Source organism: Marmota marmota, unplaced genomic scaffold, assembly GCF_001458135.2.
Source record: "Marmota marmota marmota unplaced genomic scaffold, marMar, whole genome shotgun sequence".
Classification (NCBI taxonomy): domain Eukaryota; kingdom Metazoa; phylum Chordata; class Mammalia; order Rodentia; family Sciuridae; genus Marmota; species Marmota marmota.
Genome location: NW_026000026.1, coordinates 69988083 through 69996447, shown reverse-complemented (window position 1 = coordinate 69996447; position 8365 = coordinate 69988083).

Below are 8365 nucleotides of genomic sequence, written 5' to 3'. Positions count from 1 at the left end.
TCTGGGTTCAATTCTAGGCACCATGAAATAAAACAAAACCCATGAGAAAGAAAGAGAGAGAGAGAGAGAGAGACCTGAAGCCTAAGTAGGGTTGGACAATTGGCTGACAGTGATCTAGGGAAAAGGCAGGGCATATGGAATGCAGAAGCAACACATTCAAGGAACTGAAAGAAGGCCCATGTGACTGGAGTAAATCTATCAAGGGGGATACAGAATCAAGGTGAGAAGTTAGAAAGCATCAGTAGAGAGTTGGGGCTGGGGGATTTTAAATGTTGTTTAAGAACAAAGAAGTGAAAAATACATGATCAAAGATTCACTGAATGGGTTGGGGCTGTAGATCAGTGGTAGAGCACTTGCCTGGCATGTGTGAGGCACTGGGTTCGATCCTCAGCACCACATAAAAATAAATAAAATAAAGGTCCATCAATAACTTAAAAAAAAAAAGATTCACTGAATATGAAGCTAAGTTAACTAGTCCAGATGATGCTAGAATCTTCTCTGCCCATTCTGTACCACTGGATGAATACAAATGGAGGCCAGAAAGGGTTGGCATGAGGTCACAGGGGGCTGATGTAAGGGTGCAGGTGAAGTACCCACTAAGTTTCAAAGGTTGAGGGGAAAAGGGTTTTGATTCTATTTCTTTGATCCCAGAGTGTGAGTTAAAGTTGGTGTTCTGTGCAGCCTGGTTATTTACATGATGATACCCTCACAGAATTGCCAAAAAGAGGATAACAGTCATTCATGTTTATAACCACAACTTGTTGAAAGGATGATTACTTTGAGCAGGTGTCAAGGAGGTTGATTTGTTCAAGAGGGGTTTGGCTAGTTTGCATTTTTATCAGAGAAATCTCTGTTGAGGACTTGGCAAGTCAAGCAGCCTGCAAATAAACCAAGGGGAGCAAAACCAGAGTGACCAGTGTCCAGAGGAGCTCTGGCCCATATACTCTGATAAATGGAACTTTTACATCATTATTAGGGAAAATGCTTCTTCCTGTGCTGGCAGCAGGACACAGAGGCTACTCCTCAATGATACTAATCAGTGAAACAATCATGACTGAAAGGCAGTAATGAAACCTGGTCTCCTCCTCTCTTCATTTTTCTTAATTTTCACTGTATTGCAGAGCTGGGTGTGCTCAGGAAGGGCTCCATGTCCATGTGACCATCATCATTCATTATCATTTAGTAAGTACCCTACACTATGAAGAGCCTTGTGATGGCTCAGGATACAAGAACATGGAGATCTGCCCTTGAGAAGCTCACGAATCTACATGAGGAGGTAGAAACAGATATCAGAAAATAAACCATAGCTGCTATAGGGTGTAATGATAGGGGCTTTCAGTATCTAAAAAATTACCAAAAACTATTGTAGAACAATATGAGAAACACTAGATCTTAAAGAAATTTACCTCAGAGTAGCATGATGCAGGAAGGTACTCAATACATACTAGCAAGAGATTCCCTGGGACTGGGAATGATGATGGCTCATAGGTCCTGAAATGGGGAAACAGATCTTGCTTCCTGGAAGCACCTGAGGACAGCACAAGGCTCTAGAGAGGGCTGCCTAGGAGATAAGACTCCAGGCAGCAGAATTCACACTTGCAAATGATACCTGTAAGACAAGGATGAAGAACATTTGTACCAAAGGGATGGTACAAATGATGGGACAGCAGGTGTCTCAGCCATAACCAGCAACTCAAAGCCCCTTCCAATCTCATGCAAAGTATAAGATCCTAGAATTCAAGCCTGAAGAAAAAGATAAGTGAGGTTGAATTTCCCACCATTCAGATGCAATCAGAGCATATAGTTGGAGTTTACCTTTATTTAAGAATATAAATAGATGTGGTCCTTCTTACATACATGAATTCATAAATTGAGAGTCACACCTGCTATAATTGCTAAAGTTTAAGTGTAAACAAATGACACTTAGATGAGAATGACTACAACGAGAAAACAAAGGCATAAAATTCTATTAATATGATGCAGGAATAGGGCTGGGTTTGTTGCTCAGTGGTAGAGCGCTTGCCTAGCATGTGTGAGGCACTGGGTTTGATCCTCAGCACCACATAAAAATAAATAAATGTCTATCGACAACTAAATTTAAAAAAAAATGATGCAGGAATAAAGAACAAGTCTTGATCTACCCTGAATATACAGAAAATCCCAAGGCACACAGAAAATGCAGAAAGTTTCTCCTTGCTTCTGTTCTGTCTACCTCTAGGCATTCCAATAGGGGACTCAAGTAAATGCTTTACAATTTAGTCCTAGCATCTATAAATTATGATGAAATGTAACTTTAAAAAGCTGTGTTGGGGAGGGCTGGGGGTGTGGCTCAAGCGGTAGCGCACTCGCCTGGCATGCGTGTGGCCCGGGTTCGATCCTCAGCACCACATACAAACAAAGATGTTGTGTCCGCCGATAACTAAAAAACTAAATAAATATTTTTAAAAAAAAGCTTTGTTGGGGAGAACCATATAAAAATAAATAAATAAATAAAGGGATCGTGTCCATCTACAACTAGAATATATATATATATATATATATATAAAGTAAATGGGGGCTGCGATTGTGGCTCAGTGGTAAAGCGCTCGCCTAGCACACATGAGGCTCTGGGTTCGATCCTTGGCACCACATAAAAATAAAATAAAGGTTATTGTGTCCACCTACAACTAAAACAAATATTTAAAAAAAAGAAAGTAAAATGGTTTTAAAAAACAGCTTTGTTCTCTACCAAGGATGTATGTTAGTGCTCAGGTAAGCAGGGTAATATAAAAAGAGAAGATTTAATTGCTGAATTTCCACTTCATGCCTTATACAGGGGGTACTAGCAATACTGAGGTTACTAAAATCTCTGTTCCTGTTCTTGAGATGCTCACCATCAGTGAGAGGGATGGATATGCCAATAAATTATTAAAACCCTTTTAATATGTCTGAACACTGTGGATGAATACTCTAGAATCACAGAAAATCAAGTGTTAAGCTCTGCCTCAGGAAGCCAGAGAAGGTTTTACAGAGAAGGTGAAATTTAAGTGGGTTTTACAGGATGAGTAGAAGTTCAGCATTTGGATAAGAATAGAAGAACATTACAGATAGCTGGGAAAAGTATAGAAGCATAAAAAAATAGTGAGACTGCAGTGGGAAATAGAGAAATGAGGAATGAAGAAGTAGGCAAGAAGTGATTTTCTCAGTGTTTTTGTAAGATAAATTCAATTACAGAAATCACATACATGATTCTGCAAATTCATAAGTAGGAAAGGAGTTATTTACAAACCCCAGAGTTAGGACTCACAGAGTAAGTGGGATTATTGCACTATGATATGGCTCATTCATACAGTACCCCTTGGTTCTTGCCCCAGTACTGCAAAAACAAACAAACATCTAATAGCCTCCTTCAAAACTAATTTTCTCTCTGTTTTCCTTATTGAGTGCTTCTCACCAAAAGTTGTAGGTTTTCCTTCCTCAATTATAGCCATCCTCATAGCTTTCTTCATCTACCAAGTGAGGAACTTTCAGAAAAAAAAAAAAACACTTCAGTTTAATGTGCATGTTTCAGGAGTCTGTATAAACTATAGAACTTAGAAGGACTTATCCATACTGCCTAGCCTTGAGTGTCCTGGGGATCACATCTCTTTAGGTCCTACTACTTCCCTTCATTTGCCTGGAGAGGCAGGCGGTGTGGAAGAGGGCTATCTATATTCAACTCCTTGGTATATCTTTAATCCATGGCAACATCATATAAAATATAGAACAAGAAGAAAATAACCCCCCAAAACTCCAGGGGTTTTTTCTAATAATGTGTCTCAAGATTTATTGAAAAGTCTAAATCTCATTTTCAGCACATTAAAGATCTGGATTGCAAATGTACAGGTAATGTATTTTGTGATGTATTTCTGACAGAATTCGGGGACCAGGGAAGAAAAGATATTATTGATTATTTGAGAGTGAGGAGGATATCAAAAAATTTTAAAAAAAGATAATTTGGTTTTAATCTTCAAATAAAAAGTGCATTTGATTTTGAAAAACAATCATGGAGACTCTCATTTTTGTGTTTAACAACCACCTTGAAATTGGTCTGCCTCAGAGGACAGCAGATTCTGGGCTACCTTAGCATGAATGATTTACGACATTCATGAACTTGGCAACTACATTAGTTTTTCTAAACCTGGCACCCAACACCACCTGCATGTTAAGTGAAGGTTTATGATTTATAAAACTCACCTCATTATGCAGAGGTACATGAATTGTCTTATATGTATAGTCTATAACTCCCCAGATAGATAAGAAGGCAGCTATGTCACAGAATTTATGGTTCCTTCCTGCTGAAGCTGAAGTTTTGGAGAAAAACTAAAGAAATAACCAGCCCTTTGGAGAAAAATAGCTTTAGCTAACCATTATACCCTCAAATGATGAAATGGCTCTAGTCCACCAGTATATCTTATGAACAAAGAGGCTAACGGCAAAAGTCACTTTAATCACAGCATTGAACTAAGTCTATGTTTTGAACGCTGTAGTAATAGACAGAACCTAAGTGACTCCTTCAAAATATCAAGCACTATGTCAGTTTAATTTTTTCCCCAGTATGGTGTATGAGCCCTCTTGCTGAGATTTCTCATCAAGTGGTCCTGCCAGATCCACAGAGGTAGACTTCAGAGAAGACAATTAGATACCTTGTTGCATCCAATGGCTTCCTGTGTACACCCTTAAAGTAAATCAAACACTAATTTGGATTCTGAAATGCAGCCTTTTTTCAGAAACATTTTAAAAATGCAGATCCCCTAGGCGTGGTGGCACATGCCTGTTATCCCAGAACTTAGGAGGCTGAGGCAGAAATGCAAGTTCAAGGAAAGCATTGGCAATTTAGTGAGACCCTGTATCAAAATAAAAAATAAAAAAGGCTGGGCATGCTCATGCACACCTGTAATGCCAGCAGTGTGGGAGGCTGAGGCAGGAGAATCACAAGTTCAAAGCCAGCCTCAGCAACTTAGTGACGCACTTAGCAACTCAGTGAGACCCTGTCTCTAAATAAAATGTAAAAAAGGGCTGAGGATGTGGCTCAGTGGTTAAGTGCCCTGGACTTCAGTCCCTGGTACCAAAATAAATAAATAAATAAATAAATAAACAAATAAAAATAAAAAGGGTTGGAAATGTAGTTAGTGATAAAGTACCTGGTTTTACTCCCCAATACCAAAAAATATATATATTTAATAAAGAACTGGGGATGTAGCTCAGTAGTAGAGTGCCCTTGGGATCAATCTCCAGTGCCACAATAAATAAATAACAAACAAAAGTTTGAAAAAGAAAAGAAATGCGGGATGTGGCTCAAGCAGTAGCGTGCTCGCCTGGCATGTGTGCGGCCCGGGTTCGATCCTTAGCACCACATACAAACAAAGATGTTGTGTCTGCCAAAAGCTAAAAAATAAATATTAAAAAACTCTCTCTCTCTCTCTCTCTCTCTCTCTCTCTCTCTCTCTTTCAAATAAAAAAAGAAAGAAAGAAATGCAGATTTTTTCCTATATCCTGAAAAAAAAAAGGAGGGTGGAGTAAACAATATTCAGTGGAATAAACTTATGTATCTCAAGAAAGAATAAGATTATATAGACAGCCATTAAAAGTGACAAGTATATGGGATCAGGTTGACGTGCAGAAATCTTTAGACAAGACAACATTAAGCAAAAAGCAGAATACAAAGTGATAATAAAAATGGTGTTTTTATCCTAGAGATTTTTGATAGTATAAAGCTAAGTGAAAACAATGAAAGTATTTATTTTCAAACTTCCCTATCAATCAGGAAATACAAACATACACATGGCTGCTGACTGTACGGAATGCAAGAAGCAACCTATTCTTACCTCCTTTGCACAGTTCTATAAACAGTGTTCTTCCCTCTCTGCCCTTCAAGAATATAGAACTGGTGCTGGGGTTGTAGCTCAGTGGTAGAGTGCCTGCCTAGCATGTGTGAGGCACTGGGTTCAACCCTCAGGTACCACATAAAAATAAAAATAAATTAAATAAAGGTACAAAAAAAGAGAGAAACTGAGAATATTTTTTAAAAGAAGAAGAATAAGAAGAATATAGAACCACTAGCACTCAAATATCTAAGTGTGAAGAAGAAAGTTGAAAACGTGGGCTGGAGTTGTAGATCAGTGGTAGAGCACTCACCTAGCATGTGTGAGGCACTGGGTTAGGTTCTCAGCATCACATATGAGTAAATAAAGGTCCACCAAAAAATAATAAAATATTTTTGAAAAGAATTTGTGGGAGGCCAACCTTATGGGTGACTGAGTTACACTCCCCAGCTGGGTGCTGAGGCGCTCAGTCACAGAAATAGGTGTGTCTTGCTGCAGCCCCATGGGTGAAGCTATGCTCACCTGTTCCTTTGTAATATAACCCCTTGCCCTGTTTAGGATAGAATCTTCCATGGAAGTGCCTTGTGTGTGTCCCCTCCTCTTACTGTGCCCTTGGGTGTGGCCTACCCAGGTGTCAGTCAACCTGCTGACAGTGGACATCATGAAGATAGACTCAGCCCCCTGAAACCTGACCCCTTGCCTCATTTGAATAGCTTCTCCTCAATAAAAGGGGTCAGCCCGTGCTCTCGCTCTCTCTCTTTCTGCGGACCCTTAAGGTCAGAGGAGCCATCACAGCAACCCCAAAGATAAAGGTATTTGTGTCTCTTGTGTGGTTATTTCGTGCAGCCCAGTTAGCCCAGTTTAACTAGAGTGACCCCTGAGCCTTTTAGTCTCGAGAACAGAAACCCGGCAAGAATTCATATTATAACTTAAGAAAAAAAAGAAAGCTAAAAACACAAAAAGTTCCAGTAGGAAAATTACTTGGAAAAAAAGGGAAAGTAGGGGCTAAGAGTATAGCTCAGTAAGAGCCAATGCTTAGCATGTGTGAGGTCCTGGGTTCAATCCCCAATACCTGAGGGGATAAAAGGTAGGGAAACTACTTCCAAATTTAAATAATGTGTGAGATTTGCCCAGTTCTGACTTTGTGCCCTAGCAACACCTTATGTCTGCTTGTCCCAATGCAGTTACTCAAATTCATGATAGTGATGCTCCTCTCTCAAAATGGTGCCCTAAAACAAGAGAGCAACATCAAAGAAACACAAACTATGCACCAAGAGAAATGAAGCTCCTTTAACAAATGGAAGTACATCTGAGAGCAGAACAGATCTACAGACAGACCCCAGGGAAGAATGCACTTGGGTTCAGGGACTTAGTTACCACTTTTCCTTGAGGTCCCTGTTAACACTTGACCACTCATACATAGATGCTATTCTCCAAGGTTCTGGGTTCTGGTGTTCTGTTGATTGCCTTTAATCCTGAAAATTAACTCCCCAGCTCAGGCCAGAGTTATGCCATAATGAAAGAAATGGGCCAGCACCATATACATATACACAAAGGCAGATAACCCCACACATTCCAGGGAAGATTAGAATTTCTTCTGGGAAGCTATGCAAAGCTGCAGAGTACGGCAGCTAGACGCATCCACAGCCTCTGTGGAGTCTCATTCTGCCAATAGCTGGATGCCACAGCACATGCCTGTCACCCTAGCTACTTGGGCAACATAATGAAACTGATGAAATTGTCTCTTTCAAAAAATGAAGGAAAAAAAAAAAACTAAGCGTGGTGAAACATGCGTGCCATCCTAGCAACTTGGAAGACTGAGGTAGAAGGATCCCAAATTTGAGGCCAGCCTCAGCAAAGCAAGACTCTGTCTCAACATAAAATAAAGTAAAATAGGCTGAGGATATAGCTCAGTGATAGAGAGTCCCTGGGTTCAATCCCCAGTATCCCTGCCCTGCAAAAAAAAAAAAAAATTGAAAGAAAAGCTAGTTAATTATTCTATGGAGGACAGGTGTTCATGAGACCCTTGGTAGGTAGCTATCATGCTCATATATCCTCCCCAACTCCCAATAAGTGGTCATAGGGTTCCTTTCAGATAAACTGGCTTCCTTCAAGTTATGGCATGCACATACACAGCTCCTTGCTCCACCCCACCCCCCTAGCTACATAAACAAGGAATTGGCACTTAAACCAAAGTCTGGGCTGAGGTTAACTCGGGGATCCTTGACACACCTTGGAACTTAACTGGACCTTTCCTCTGCCTAATAAAAGCTCTCCATACAGGATGGTATAATTCAAGGGTGGTATAGCAAGAGTAGTACAAGTAACCTAGGAGATACATTGGGGTATAGGAAAGAAATATCTAAATATATTTATATTTCTTTTCCATTTTCGTGTATGTTTAGTAATAGTTCTATATACATGTAGGTAGTTTATAAATACACACAAACACACACATCTTGGGGTATAAGCTCAAATATTTCTCTCTCTCTCTCTCTCTCTCTCTTTTTTTTTTTTTTTTT